The 15649-nt window shown below is 45.2% G+C and overlaps 2 long non-coding RNA genes across 3 annotated transcripts in view; both read right to left on the reverse strand.

Moving 5' to 3' along the window:
* Positions 1 to 169: 169 nt before the first annotated feature.
* LOC119136352 lies at positions 170 to 9798 on the reverse strand. 2 transcript variants are annotated; one of them, XR_005100720.1, is made up of 3 exons: positions 9406 to 9798; positions 2977 to 3053; positions 170 to 1434 (listed from the first exon to the last, which is right to left on the reverse strand). It is a non-coding gene; the product is annotated as an uncharacterized LOC119136352 (long non-coding RNA). The 2 variants fall into 2 exon arrangements; XR_005100719.1 differs by having other exon boundaries at positions 2138 to 3053; positions 9406 to 9784.
* Positions 9799 to 14749: 4951 nt separating this feature from the next.
* The window catches only part of LOC119136358, a 28993-nt gene continuing 28093 nt past the window's right edge, over positions 14750 to 15649 (reverse strand). Inside the window, exon 4 of the long non-coding RNA XR_005100721.1 lies at positions 14750 to 14856. This is a non-coding gene — a long non-coding RNA (uncharacterized LOC119136358). The remainder of the gene's footprint in view (positions 14857 to 15649) is intronic.

Here is a 15649-nt window from a genome sequence, read left to right on the forward strand (position 1 = left end):
GAACTGGATTTCAAAATAGTCGTGTCTAATGTCCGAGGTCAAAAACGGGCGATATAGATCGATGTTTACGTTTAGCATCGATGCCAACAAATCGTAGAGCATTATATCGATTAATCGATGTGTATCGATGAATCGTTACACCCCTAATAAATACATTACATACATAACATACAATACATACATAGAATGATTGATACATGGACGGACGGTTGCATTAATAGACTTGTTTGCTGGTCACAACGATGATGGACTTTGCGGTCGTGTCATCAGACTTGCGATGGAATGTCTTGGACACAGAGAGTGTCTTCTTTTCTTTTTTGCAGGCCTGAGTGAGCTTGCCATGGCGCTGGAGCCATCTGCGCGTCTTAAACCTTCTCCGCCGCCGCCCGAGCAAACACGTCTGATCCCTGGCAAAACAGACATAATGAGCAAGAGCACCTCGACGCCGCTCGGCTTGTTTGTCAGCGTCTTCACCTCTCTTTATTTGTATTGACAGATATTTATTGATATTTGTTTGTCGGCGGGACGGGGACTGAGTCGCTCGCTAATTGAAAAGGGGAGTGCGCTGAAAGCCAAAAAGGATGACACTTGACTAAACAATGGCAGCTGAAACATACATGAATTCAAGCCCAAATTTGAACAATTGTATTAAAAATGTTTTAAAGAATATCAACCCATCCATCTTCTACCGCTTATCCGAGGGCAGCAGCTTCAGCTGTGACTTCCCTCTCCCAAGCAGCTTCGTCCAGCTCGGTCGGAAAAAAACATTTTTGTGCCTGTTGATGACTTGTCTGTGTAGTTTTGGAAACAAAATATTCCATTCAGCGTCAATTGTGCAGACACCCTGAGCACATTGTTCCCTAATTGACATATTAATGGGACAAGAGCAGCTATTAGCACTCACAATGATAACAATGACGTGTACGGTGAACAAAGGCGCTGAACTTGTTTCACTTGCAACAAAGGCTTCTCAAACACGTCATGCTGAGTAACTGCAAGAACGTGACCATCAAAAGCGGACATTTTGTAATAAGGAAGAAAAGAAAAGAAATAAGACGTGTCCCTGGTTGACAGCCTGGCGTAAGGTTAAATATAAATAAAATATTGGCTGGCCTATGCTCAGAATTGTTGGTGGGTTTGGTTTCTTTGTGTGGTCGGTTGGAGGAAGATGTCTATCGTGACATGGCACTTCCCGCTTGACTTCCTGTTGCATTTGGGCACAGTCCCGAGGGCTTTTGGTTAGACGGCCAGGAGCGGACTCGGCCAGGAGCGGCGCCGCCGATGTCGCGCTGACCTGCGGGCGCTTATTGCATTATTGGACTTCATCTGGAGATAAAGCATCAGCGAGTACCTCTGCTGCAGATTCTGGCGGGCCTGCAGTCCATCACGGCTCAACGTGAAACTTGATTTCCGCCAAGGCCAAATGATCCTCGACTGAAAAACAATCAAACCCCAAAAAATTGGGCCAGGGTTAAAAGAAATTTTTGTTTAGTCTGCTCAAAAAAAAAATGCCATAAATATTTTAATATTTAAATGAGTTTGAGCATTGTTAATAAAGTCACCCAACAGGCGAGAGTCGGGCTATTAATAAAACTCTCACGACTAACAAGTGCGCTGCTGTTCTCCTCTCGAGCGTCCTCTTGTCGCTCGTTGAACCCGCGAGCTCCACTTCGCGCTCGTCCATTCCCAAGCAATAATGCGCCGACGCAACCCGTCGCCGCCGCGTCGACACTTGTGCATTGACCAAAACAGACTCGACAAGCCTCGGTGCGCTCAGGTGCCACTCGTACGCACAATAACTTTTTTTTATAATAAAAAAAATAAATAAATACAAATACAAGCACTCAGGTAGAATACTTGACTTCCACTCACTGTCTGACGTGATCTTTTATTTTCTGCTTATCTTTCTTTACATAACTGAAAGGCAACAATGGCGCCATCTGTTGGAAATGGACGTTTTTTTCGGCACCTTTTTTAAAACACGCGTCAGAAGCATTGACTTGACTCTTCCCCCACAAATCCCTCTCAGTCTCCATCTTTGATTTCCCTAAATGTCGTTAAACCCTCGTAGAACCTCGGCGATATTTGAACCTTATTGAACCAAAGTCTGCGGGATTTAGCAAAAGCGCGCTCGCACCTGGGAGTTGGCGGGATCCTCAGCCGGGGGAAGTTGCGGCGAGGCGGTCGGATCCCGAGATCACGACAACGCAGTGACAGATGGCTCATAGCAGAGAATCATTTTCCAGAAAAAATAGTAAAAGAGAACACGTTTTCAAATGCATCAAGGACAAAAGTTGCAGGAGTGGAGGAAATGCTACGTTATTAGCTTAGGACGCTAACATTATGCTAATATGATACAACGTGCTGCCCGTTAGCCGCTGAAAACCCGAGTTGGATTTGACCCAATAATAGCTATCCAAGTGTTTTGAGATGCCATCTTAGCCGCAGCTGTGACCCGGCGTCGGCTTTCGGATCCCACCGTGGCCTTAGAAAGTCTTTTGTTTCTCGCCATTTCCTGCTATTGAAAGCTGGGCAGAATGATCATTTTTCTCCACCATCGCAGAGGCCCGGCCTGACGTCACCTTTCAGCCCCAAAATAGAAATAAGAATCTTTACATCATACAAATACCAACAAGATAAAACAAGACAAACTTGTTGAAATGTACAACTTTTCGGGCGTCGGCCGGGTGGCAGTCAAATGGGGACGAGAGCGTGTGAATTTTAATTGCGCTGGATGTCAACGCACACACAAACACGGCGGTGTTCCCTAAGGTATAAAAATTTAAAATCAACTAAGTAAGAAAGAAAGTCTCCTTAAATGGGGTGACAACTTGGGAGGAAGATGGGGGGGATTTTGAATTCCCCAACGACGGTTGATTATTCCGCGCTAAAAGGAAGCGAGAGCGGGAGTGCTCGCCGCCGATGCGTCGCATTAAAACGCTTGCCGGGTTACAAAGACCAGATGTTGCCACATACCTTATTTATGCGGCCGTCAGCTCACTGCCATTGCGTCCGCAAAACAGTCCGCCATCTTTCAACTGTTTTTGTTGCGCCTGGAACAAAAACAGGCAGCGCCTTGCTAGTTTCGGCAAGTTGGAAAACAGCTCAAATCCAAAGTGGTTAACAGAGGGGGGGGGAAAGACTAAAAACAAATCCAAACGTCAAAGCAGAATCTAATCAACCATTTAGTCGTATAGTAAAGTCAGTACAATTGTTAGTTCGAGAAAGGTTTTCAGGTGGTAATAAACTCAAACTTTCCGTCAAGGATTTTCGGTGACCTGTTTTGTTTTGCATCCTCCCTTGACCCGAATACAAACACGCATCATCCAGCATGAAACGGCGCTAAAAACTATTAGCCGGAAAGGCCGACAGATGCTGACGTGCTGTTCGCCTTTCCAGGGATTATTATTTATTTACGCTACTCAATCGGGAGGCGCCCAGATGCCGGCGACGACTCTGGCATAGCACGCACGCTGGGAATAGCGGCGGGCAAAGCAAGGCATTCTGGGTAACTAAGAAGGCTAATGGAGATGTTTGGTGGCACGCCAGGCCGGCAAAATCGACCTGATGATGCCGCTTTTGTCCCTAGGCCGCTAATCGCCGAGCATGCGCTAATGGCCAGCGAGCTAATTGGCAGGGTGCTAATGGCTAGTGCGCTAATAGGCCCGGCGTCTGTCACACTCACGTGATTGTTTTTGACTGGTCGTCCCATTTTGGGGGGGGGGTGGGTTGGTCATCTGGGCGCGGGAAACAAGAGCCCGCCTAACTAAGCCACCACCTCGCGCCCCTTGTTTCAAAACATGTTTCTGTAGCCTCTCCGCTAATGTCTGTGGCGCAGGCATCAACATGCTTTGTGCAAAATGAATTACCACTAATTAAAAATCAACAGAAATGAGCATGCAACACTCTGTGCCCCATTAATATTTTAACCAGGAGAAGTAGCAGCAGCAGTAATTAAAGCAGCACTTGCTCTTCTCTTGCTCGCTGTCCACAAATTGCAGCCCAAAAAAAAAAAAAAAACCCAAAAGAAAACAAGAGTACAGGTGTGTTTGCCTGTCAAGCTCACTAATGTCATGATGGATCGATATCATCCTTCATCGTTAGCCAGTTCAGCTACATCGAGACAGGAGGTGGGGGCTTTGTGGCTAGCAAATAGATGCTAATTGCTTCCATAACAGAGATGCTTTTACTAAGAAATATGATGCAAAAATACAGTCAAGCCGCTTTTATCGCTTTTAATGCAAATTCCAGTCAACTCGTTTGTTGCGGGGGTTATTTTCCATATGCAACTGGTGAGAAAAACAAAAAATAATGATTCAATCTTATCATCTCACATCATCTCTTCATCACACAGTTCTCCGAAAAACAGCCAAAGTGCACTTGCTTTAAAACTAGGGTCAGGGTTTCAAATTAGGGTTTCAAACTAGAGTTAGGGTTTCAAACTAGGGTTAGGGTTCCAAACTACGGTTTAAAACTAGGTTTAGGATTTTAAACTCGGGTTAGGAATTCAAACTACAAATTGTGCGAGCAAAACAAATCGTCTAACAAGAGCCTGCCAGCTTAAGGCTACAATACCATATGATGCAAATAAAAAAGATCATAGATGTTGGTGCATGAATAAACTTGCTAAAAGTTAACTGGGATAAACTCCAACTACCAAAGTGTCAATGGGCGTGAATGCAAACATGAATCGATGGCAGAACGATTTCAAACCTGCTTAATTGAGAAGAAGGAAGTCACGACTGGCTTTTTCTCCTCCTTTTACGATGTTTACAAATGGCTGATAACTTTGAATGCGTGAGATCAAATCTAGTTTTTATGGTGCAAGTGATGCCGATCAGCCCCCTCCCCTCGCCCGGCTTTAAGTGGTCCAAAATAATGTGCGGAGTCGCTTGTATATTTTGCCTTTGACATTGATGGGCCGCGTCTCTGCCTTTGATTGCATTAAATGCCATTATTGCTATTACGCCCATTATTACGGCTAATGAGGGAAATACGGCCCTGCTTTTCCTCAGCCGGACTTTCACCACGGAAATAAACGAGTAAAAAAAGGCCTTGATTGAATTAGACTAAAAGCAATCTCTAATAAATGGGCCTCCTCCATGAGACCGCGCTGGCCGCAATGAAATTAGGGTGAGCTGATGCCAGGGCTGGGCATCGCCTTGGGAACCAACGATCTCGCATGTTTGGGTGGAGAGAAAACACGTGAGCGTTCAACAAGTTGGGATTCTGTTCATTTCCTAATGTTTCTCTCAGCTGCAGGTGCATGCTCAATTTTTTTTTTATCCAATCAGATTTCAGCCTCTTGTTGAAGGCCGAGTGGTGACTTTTTTTTCTTCTCAGTCAGATTTCAAATCATCCTCACCAGGCCAGGAAACGGGCCATCAATGACATCAGCAATTTTTCTGTTTTCGGACTGATTGGTCAAAGTTTTCTAACAGAATTTTAACAGATATTAAATATTGCTAGCTCAGCAGTAAACAACAGATTAGCGTAAACTTCTAATAGTTAGCACATAAAATATTTATTCATTTTAGCTGAGAGGTTTTCATCTGTAGGAAAATAAATAAATAAATAAATAAAATCGCATGGGGGAAAAAAACAGCTTTTAATTTCTAAAATAAATCACTACTACAGTGAGTGAATGCCTACGTTCTAATCATCAGCCATCTGTTGCCCTTTTCCCACCACAGATAGTCTGTGAGTTTCTTGACTTTATGAATTTGCTTTTTAACAGCTTTTTTTCTTTGGGGGGGATTTTTCTTATCATAGAATTCCATCAGCAGCCCACAGGGACTTTTTATTGTGACGAGGTCAATAGACTTTGTTGAGCATAATGTCCACATTGTGTGTTTGGGACGAGGTCAGGTCACACGATGCAACCTATCACCCCCGATAATCAGCGTGTTGTTGTTTTACCAGTCAATTCATTCAATGCACCCCCAAAAATAAAAACCTTGGGAATAACATTACGTCCTGCCTACCAGGGTGGCACTACAACACTTCAGTCACTTCACACACAAAAAATAGAACAAAACCCACAATGGGGGAAATAAAAAAAAAAAAAAAAACACACAATAAAAATACTAAAACTAACAAAATCTAAATAAAATAATAAAATCTAACAAATTTGCTCTAAAAATTGGAATTTAAAACAAAAAAAAGTCAAAATGAAATCAACACAAAGTGAACTCTGATCTCAAGGCACTACGACGCTATCATGTGGCAAATACGTGCAAAGCTTGCGGTGGCGGTGTAGGTAGCGAGCCGCAAACGCGATTTGGGACAGCGCTGGGTAAAAAGACGCTCCACTCCTCCGTCAGATCCCTTTTCCACCTCTGGGGGCCAACTGGCGATCAAGATGGCGCCAAGCAAGGCCACATTTGAATATCCTAAACCAGCTTAGGCTTGCTTTTGCCCGCCTGACGCTGCCAAAATGCCAGGAGAGCGGCAGCGTTGGCCGGCCCCCCTCCTCCCCGACACGCCAACCCAGCCACCCCCGGGCCCAGCCCCGGCCCACCCGCCGCACTATCAGCTGACACAGCTCGCCCTCGGGCTGAAAGCGTCTTGCTCGCAAAAAGAGAGCCGGCCACTTAGCGGCGAAGGTTGGAAATGGGATTTTCATGCGAGTCGGGGCTCCCCTTTACATCAAATGACTGGATGCCCGCATCTCTGGCCAAGCAGGTGCCCCCACTTGACACCCTGTGACTTTTTTCTTCGGGGTTGGTTAAGAGCTGATCGGAATTTTCTTTTTTCATGTTTAGTAATTCCGTCGCTCACCACTAGAGGGAACACGTACTTCCACACGTAAAGAAAACTTGTCGATATATACATGAACAAACATACAGTATGTAATGTTTGTGGATCAAGCGGCCATCTTGGCTCCTGATTGTCTGACAAAAGCAGTTTAGTAAGAGGAGACATCTCAAACTCCTCACGGTGACGGACGGGCAAATGCAAAGCGGCAATTCTACTTTTTTTTTTTGCATTCGGTGCATTTTCTTTGTCCAGACGGCGGCCGAGCTGCTCCCAGATCAGCTGCTGTTGACTCAGTGTGTTGACACGTGAATTTGGGGGGCAAAGTCCTTCTGTGAGATGTTGATTTTTGAGCTGGAGGCAAGCTGTGAGTTCCAATGGAGCCTGCTGAAAACATCCAGCAACATTATTACGGGATGTCACTCACTCCGATGTTTATTCTGGCTTTACGTCACGTATCCATATTTAAATGTTGGTTTTCCTTTTTGTATTAACAAATAATAGCTCAGATCATTCTTTTTTAAGATTCTGCTTCTCGGACTGCTTCAAAACGAGGCCCGTCTCCGCGTGTGAGACGGATAAAGTTTTATCTTATTTGATCAAGACTACGATATTATGGATTGAAAATAATAAATCAATGAAAGTTGCGCGACATTATCGTGGAGGCGGTGCATTAAAAAGCAATTAACATGAACTATTGCATTAGCTGAGAATAAACCAAGTGGGCTGTGTTTTGTTCCGTAAGCAGTTCTTCATTAAGCGTTATTAGTGCGAGCCAGTTAACGTGTTGATTATCAGCTGCTTAAATTAACACAAGAAGAATACGTGGATCATGCGTTCAAACTAGGCTTCAGTTTTGAAGCGGTAGAACTATATTTAAAAAAAAAGGATGTGGTCACGTTGTTGCACAGTCGAGCGATAATAAGAAGCAGTTGTTGTTTGTTAATGAAAACTCCAGCAGGTGTCTTTGTGCCAACTTCTAACAAACATGCAGCAGGTGCAGCATTTTGGGTAAATATTGATCCCGGAAATGCGCACCACCACCGCCGCCAACAACATGGCGAGCCATCGTCTCCCACAAGGCCACCGTGGGGAGCGCGCAACTGTTGCGAGTGGGCGGCACATCTGTTCGCCGAGACAGGCAAAGGCTCCGCGGGTGGCGGCGCGCTTAGAGACGGGCGGGTGCGCGACAGGGTTATCCAGCTAATGCTAATCGGTGCTCTGGTGCGGGCGCTCGGGCCTTGATGGGTGCCACTCGCCGTCAGATCCACGCCACCACTTTTCTAAGTGTTTGTTGTCCTCTCCTACTTTCTGTTCTGGCGCCGAGTCGCACTTTGCCATTGAAGCGCCATATGTAGACTAAGCGCTCACATACCGTGTCTACGTTTGCCAACGAGAGGATCATTTATCTCGATATGCGAGGTTGAAATCCGATTTAGGGAGCACCGTGCAGGTGGAAGTCAGGTGACCACGGTGCAGGTTTTCCCGGGGGAAAAAGTGAAGGTTGAGGTAGGCGGAGGGCGAGCGGAGAGCTTTGAGGATGAAGGATAGCGACTAATCCTCCACATGTGGCATCTTGGTCTTTTTATTTTTGTTTAAGGAAAGCCAACTGGAGCCATCTTTTGGACTCTAGGCCAGAGGCTCCGGCAAAGCGTCGCCTGAAGCCAAAGCACATAGTGTGAAATGAGAAGCTCAAGCCTGGATGTGCTTTTGTTTATCGGAAAAGTGCACTCCAAGTCAAGCTTGGCAGCGGCGGACAGTCTTCCACAACTCCGTAAGTCACCGGGACGCGAAATGGCGGATGCGGGGCCGGAGCCGCGACGCCGCGCTGAGGCTTTCAGGCTCGAGTGGCCCGAGGACGCTCAGCCACTTGGCTCCCGACACCGCCGCTCGCCGTCGTAATCTCCGCAAGACAACGTGGCGAGCGGTCAACGTAAAGGCGGGAGAACGTCGACGCGAGAATAAAAAGAGCGACGTGGCGAAGTGTAGCCGTCGCGACTAAGCTCTGAGAATTGGGAACGCAGATTTGCCGGTGACGAGGTTTTGAGATGAAACGCGGGAGCGGATCCACGACCGGCTCAGGCGGAAAACTTCACAGTCGGCACAAAGTTGGGAAGAAGCTCACGGCTTTGGATGGATCGCAATTTGGGAATCGGCGCCAAGGTCAGTAAAGGCCGCGAGAAGATTACGACTGAGGCACTTGAGTAACAATTGAATTTTTTGACTAAAATAAGGCCACTGTTAGCGGGTTAGCCGCACAGTTGGGAGTTCGAATATCAGCTACTGTTCTCCCCATGCGTGACTTTTCTCCAGGTACTTATTTCATTTTCAGAAAGTGATTTTGTAACTTTTTAGTCAAACAAATCTATTCTTTAAATTGCCCTTCACACTTTGTTCCTGCTTTCCTAGTTCTTCTACTTCCTGTTTACTTCCTGCTTCTGTCCTCTAGTTCTTCCGCTTCCTTGCTTCCATCTCCCTTCCCACTTTGTTCCTCCTCGCTTGGTGCTTCCTCCTCGCTTGGTTCTTTCCTGCTTCCTTTCTACTTCCACTTCCTGTTTTTTGTGACTTTTTCCTCTTCCAGCCAGCCGAGCGCTGCTAAACATCTGTTAGGCCAAACAAATCATTAGTAACAAGCGTGGCTTCCCTTACCGCTCGCTCCTCGACTGAACGCCAATCACAGCGAGACTCCCGCCCGACTCTTCGCATCCTCTCTTTTTTCCCCCCCAGAGGGTAAAAATTAATTCCTCCTCCTCCTCTCCTTTTTTTCTTCCTCCTCCTCCTCTCTTTGCTCGACGCCAAGGTGCCGCTCGTTCGCTCGCCTCTGGAAAGGAGGCGAATGAGAACCTTTCCCGAGGGGATCCAGCTTATATAGCATTTCATCCGCATTTCTTAAATCCTCTGATAAAACGTGAATGGCGTTCTGTGGGAAACTTGCGCAATAAAAAGAGAGATTATTTCCCGGAGATACTAATATTAGTCTTTTGGCAGCGCGCGGCGCTCGGAAGGGAGGCGGCTATTGACGTCGCCGTTTAATCTCACCGCGCTCTTTTGTGGCGGCGGGGATGAAAAGGGGGGCTTGTTGTTTTTATTTACATACCTGTGAGAAGAGGCAGCCATTCATGTAGATGACTTATCAGGCCGCGGCAGAACCTCCCCTCTCCCCACGGCAACGACGATGAGGAGGAGGAGGTTCCAAGGAGAAGTTAAGTCGCTCCCGTTGGCACGCGGCGGCGCAACTCAACTTCCTACACAAGTTTGCCATTGTTGCTTGGATCTTCGTCACAAGACAACTAACAAATGGTATGCAGTCTATTTATCGCGGGAGGAGGGGATACGTTTCAATGCCAGGTGGAAATTCTTAACACAACCTAAAGTCACAGTTTGTTTCAAAAAATAAAAACTGATCATCAGAAAAACAGAATAGTGTACAGGTCTTTCTTTAAAATTATAATACTATAAACCTGTATGAATATTATGATGTATGTTTATTATCTCAAATGCTGCTGTTAAAAAAAAAAAAAAAAAAGTACAAATATGGCCATTCGTCAAAACTACAAAATGTTAATAAAACATTCTTGTTATGATATATTGATTACTATGACGAACTTTTTTTGTTAATGTTCCCTTTTGGGCCTCCTTCAATGTGACTCATCGGGGCCCGAACTCTGCTTTAATCCACGATTACCAGTGTCCCAATTAAACCTAATCTACGATTACAAAATAAAATATCTTTCCCCACGCTCAAGTGAGATTATTCAAATCCCCGCCGGTGTAATCGCGGCCGAGAGTAATCTGGACCCGCCGCGTTTGCCGTTCATCCGCCGGTGTGTAAACAAAAAAAACGCAGAGTGGCGGGGAACGGCGTCAAACTTCGCAGCCTATTTCCGATCATTAAAATATTAATAGCAGATTAAGCGCCTTAATGTCGTCAAGTACAATAGTTCCTCGGCGTCCTTCTTTGAACGGGAATCACGCGGCGAATGGTGGATGGGAGCGTAATCCCCCCGTCAACGCACTTTGCCGCCACCTTCTCGCTAAAACGTGTGACTAATGGCCACAAAGCCGCGGCTTTGGGAGCAACGCCGCAAAGCACGATTGCGCTCAAACGCACCTCCGGGGTCGCCGTCCCGTTATCCCGCCTTGCCGTAATGGCATTAAGAGAGGAGGAGCACTTTGGGATTTGAGGAGGGGGCTCCAGCTGGATGATAAAGTGAAGCTTTCGGAATGTTGACCACCAGCAAGATGGCATTTGGAATTTTTTTGTGAACATTTTGGAAATTAAAAGCTAATTAAATCGTTTTTAAGGCAATGAATTGAAGTTCTTTACCCTATTAAATATAATTTGTAGGCTGTAATTTTGGAAAAATTAAGTTTAAGACTTTGAGGTCACTTTTAGACTTTTTTTTAAAGGTTTTTGGAACCTTTTTTTTTTATTTGAAAGTGGAAACCATGTAGAATTAATTTAAATCATATCCATAAAGTGCATTTATTTACCGATTGATAAGGTTTGGATTTTGGAAAATCAAATGTGAGACTTTTTATAAAATTTAAACTCTACTTTGGTAATCCACATTTTTTTTAACTAAGGAACTTTTTAAGGTCATTCAGAACAATATAACTATGGCCTTTTTGAAGGACTCATTTTGAGTATATTTAAGGCCTTGATTGTAGAAAGTCTCATTTTAGAATTTGAGCCTTTTATTGAAGGCCACTTGAAATTGAAAGCGCACTCTCTCTCCTCCAATAAACAATTGACCGCCCAGGACATTGCAGGTGAGAGTGGCCATCTTTATTCATGCGCGGGGATTACAGCTATTACTGGATTACACCCAAAAAGGCCGGATTGGTTAGCCCCAATTTGTCATCGTCCGAGCCAGATGTGCTCCTCTTCCTCTATTCCGTTCTTCATTCCTTTCTTTCTAGGAAGTTAAGTTTTAGCATCAAAGCGAAGCGCTGATTGTTGTTTTTTGTTTTTTTTCCTTTTTCCCACGCAGGTGAGATTTTGTGGATCCAAAGCAATTTGCGCTGTTGTTTTTGTTAAATACACTTTGGGAAATGAGGTGAATGAAACCTATAAAATGAAGTTTGCTTCCGGCTGAATCGTTAATTCGCTGCACCCCATCCCTAGGAGGAAAAAAAAAAAAAGCCTTCCTCCCCCTTCCAATAATGACAGTGTTTCGCCGTTGTTTGATCAGCCTTTGCAAATTTGAATGGCAAATTTGTTGTGCAGGTGTTACCCATGGAATCATTTCAGCGCATAATGCGGGGAAGGTGCTCTCTGCTTAATGCGTTTTTTAAGCGCCAAAGCTTGAGCTGAGTTGATTCGAGTTTAGGTGGACGGCGAGCTGACACCAGGCTAACACGTTTGGGTGGAACCATTACGACTTAAAAGGTGCTTTTAAGAGTATGGCAAAAAAAACAACAACAACTCCAAATTAATGGTGGCCAAATAAAATAGTGACAGTCACGAAAAAAAAAAATACAACTTACCAACCAACCGTGTAAGACATTAACCAACTACCACGCCCACTTTTAATCAAGCATTCACTCAGTGTTTCATTTTTCTTTGTTTCACGTGCCAATATGACCCAACTTTCTCTGCAGGCCCGTGAGGAACCACATATTTGCTCAAAGACTGGCTCCGCATGTAAACACACACACACACAATAAAGACAATGGCTATTAGCGTGCGCACCTGTGCTCCCGCCTGCGCCACGCTGCTAATATCTTCTAAATCTCCACATAAGGTGCGCCTTCCACGGGGCTTACAGCACCATTTGCTCTAATAAATTCTTTTGGCAGCACGGTGCGCAAGCTGCTACTGCGAGAGCCCCGCAAGGAGCTCCGCAGGACGGGAAGGGAGGGGGGGCGGCATTGGAATATGAGGATAAATCGTGGCTGGGTAAGGGAGGGGCGAGAGGCGCCGGGGTCCCGCAGGACCCTCAGCCTCCTCATCCAACTGGAATTTGTGGACGTATGGATGAATTCTTCATCATTTAGCTCATGGCTGGCTCCGGACCACATCACAAATTTGATCAGTATCACTCCATACTACACAATAATATCATCTCAATATCGATATTATTTTGTTTTCTTTCATTCGAATTTTTCTATTTGTTTTTCCAGTTTGCACGACTCGAGCACTCCAATTGTGTGTGAGGAGGGCCTCTCCCTTCAAACTCCATCTCGAAGACGATCCGCCAACGAGAGGCTCGTTAGGAGAGTCAGGAAGGAGCGCTGAGAAGAGGGGAGGCGGTACCGAGATGGGGGCGCGGAAGGGGGGGGGCTTAAGTGTTGACTAATAGAGGCGCTCCAAGGTATTTATTTCTTATTGTTTCTCTAGAAAGTCATTATAGCACACCAGAGCGCCGCCTTCTTCCTGATTCCCAGCGAAGCGCACTAGAGTGATCGCAAGGGCGTGTGTGTGTGAGTGTGTGTGTGTTTTAGAACCCCCCCACTCATCACGCCTACTTTGAGGGACTGGCTGTGGGGCATCTTCACAATAAGAAGCAGCTCCTTGCAACTTGTCAGATCATGACAGTATCACATCATATCACAGATAACAGTATCACCATACCAACACTGATACAACAATCACGATACCACAAACGTGGACAGTGATCCAATACAGACAGTACTAACCCATAACAAGCGCGTCACCGTAGAAACAGTATCAACACACCAAGCAGTATCACAGCACCAAGTGCATCCATTGATGGCAACTGTGTCCCGATATCAACAGTATCATGATACCAACAACGTCATAATAGTAGATCTTTAGTTTTAACAAAAAGCATTTTGCTTCTTTTTCCTCAGACTCTATGAATTAAGATTCTGATTGTAACATTCAAGCATCTTTATACAAAAGGGAATAAAAGCACATCAGCCCCTGACAATCGACGGCCTTTTTTGTCTAAGTGGTCGTCAATGGCAGCAGCTGGCGATTGCTTTTGGGGGGGTTAAACACTTTAATAGTAATTATGGTCGAGCAACGCGGCGGCATTACGAGGAAACTTTTTACGGGCGCTCAGATTGTCTTCACAATCGTTTAATTGTGCGGCGGCGGCGCCCACGCAGCCGAGCTAGGACGACACGAATACGATTAAGAGACACCTGCGGACCTCTACGCTCACGTTTCAATGCGCCGCTCTGTCAATTGACTTCCGCCGGTGCGCTAAAAGCTAGCTAGCGTGCACAACGTAACCCACTCGCAAAGAATAAATAAGTTGACATTACAAAAAGTTTTCTGCAGTCTTAATCAACAAGCGGTACACTTGATTGTGAAGCCGCCATTAAGCGCTATGACCTTTCAAGGCGGAGAAAGATCAAAAAGGTATGCTGGAGGAGGAGGAGGAGGAGGAGGAAGAAGAGGGCAAACACTCAGCATTCGAAAAGTATGAGCAGAAGTTGCTCAACACAGGTGACACCAAACTATTATGGAAACAATACTGACACGCTTATTTGTCAAAATAGTGGCTTGAAGTGGGGGCTTGCAGTTTTTAGGCTAACTTTGTACATTTCCCTCACTCACAGGCACGAGAGCAATTTTCAAATAGGGCCGTTCATAACGGCATAGAATTTTGAAAGCCACCTTGCAAGAGCAAGCTAGTATTACCGTTGTAAACAAGTCAACGTTAGCTAGCTGAACTTAGAAGCATGACTGAATAAAAGTGCTGAAATACTTTGTAACACTAAGAAGTGTTATGATCATGTGATCAAATTGATGAACGACTGATACAATTAAAACGACGGCACACTTCCTGTTAGCTTACATATGGTATGTGTGTGTGTGAGGTCCCCATTTGTGCGTATGCTGGCAAGTACACACACAAACACACTTGAGCAAAGCCAACCAACCTCTCTGATGGCTTGGGCCCCGCCAACGTCTCCCATGGGGGTCATCGAGCTGCGCCAGGATTCCTCCACGTGTGTGTGTGTGTGTGTGTGTGTGTGTGTGTGTGTGTGTGTGTGTGTGTGTGTGTGTGTGTATGGATGTGTGTTAAACAAAAGAGATGCACTTGCCAGTAGTTGCGTCAAACACCAGCAGCGGCAGCAGTCTCGTCGGACGGTCAGGTCGGTCCATGAGAAACCGTTGGGAACCTGGAAAGTGGATGAAGGGGTTTTTAAAGAGGGTACAATATGGAAAAGTCACTTTGTATGGCTTTTATATACTTTGATACAATGATTCACCATTTGGGAACTTTGGAGTTTGAACCAGGGAATTTTTGAAAAATTAAAATTTAGATATTATTCCTTTAAAAAAAAAAAAAAAAAACTCTCAAGGGAGTCTCAAACTCTCCAGAATCTCCCAAAACACAACAAAGTCGTTTGATTTGCCGTGAGTCACTCTTTTGACAAATACCAACTGGGTCGGAAAAAAAAAATTGCTGGCAAAAGTTGAGACGCCTGAGCCCCGTCGTGGTCGTCACGGTAACAGAAACAATTTGCAAGGAACACACTGTCCCTCCGCCCAAAACAAAATGATTTCAAGAATTCTTCATGCTTTATACATTTTGAATTTTAGAGTATTTTTAAAGACACCTGGGAAAGGTTAAACTGTTAAAAAAACATTTGCCTTTTAACACCAACATTTGGAAACGCTTGCGCACAAGACGGTCTTTTAGGTTCCTGTGAATACCTGAATCCCCCCCTTTTTGTACCCCCCCTCCCTCATCTCCCTTTAAAAAAAAAAAAGAAAAAAAATCAGCAAATCCATTTTGCTCAACAGCTGCACCTCTGTAGTGCGCAGATAACAAGCCAGGCCAGGCCCGACGCGGCGGCAGATAGGCCCAAATCTGGCCCCCTTTTTTTTTTTTTTTTGCTCAAATGCTAATGACGACGGGAACGGAAACACTTGGCGGGCCAAAAACAACAAAAAAAGGATGGACGTGAA

Source organism: Syngnathus acus, chromosome 16, assembly GCF_901709675.1.
Source record: "Syngnathus acus chromosome 16, fSynAcu1.2, whole genome shotgun sequence".
NCBI lineage: Eukaryota > Metazoa > Chordata > Actinopteri > Syngnathiformes > Syngnathidae > Syngnathus > Syngnathus acus.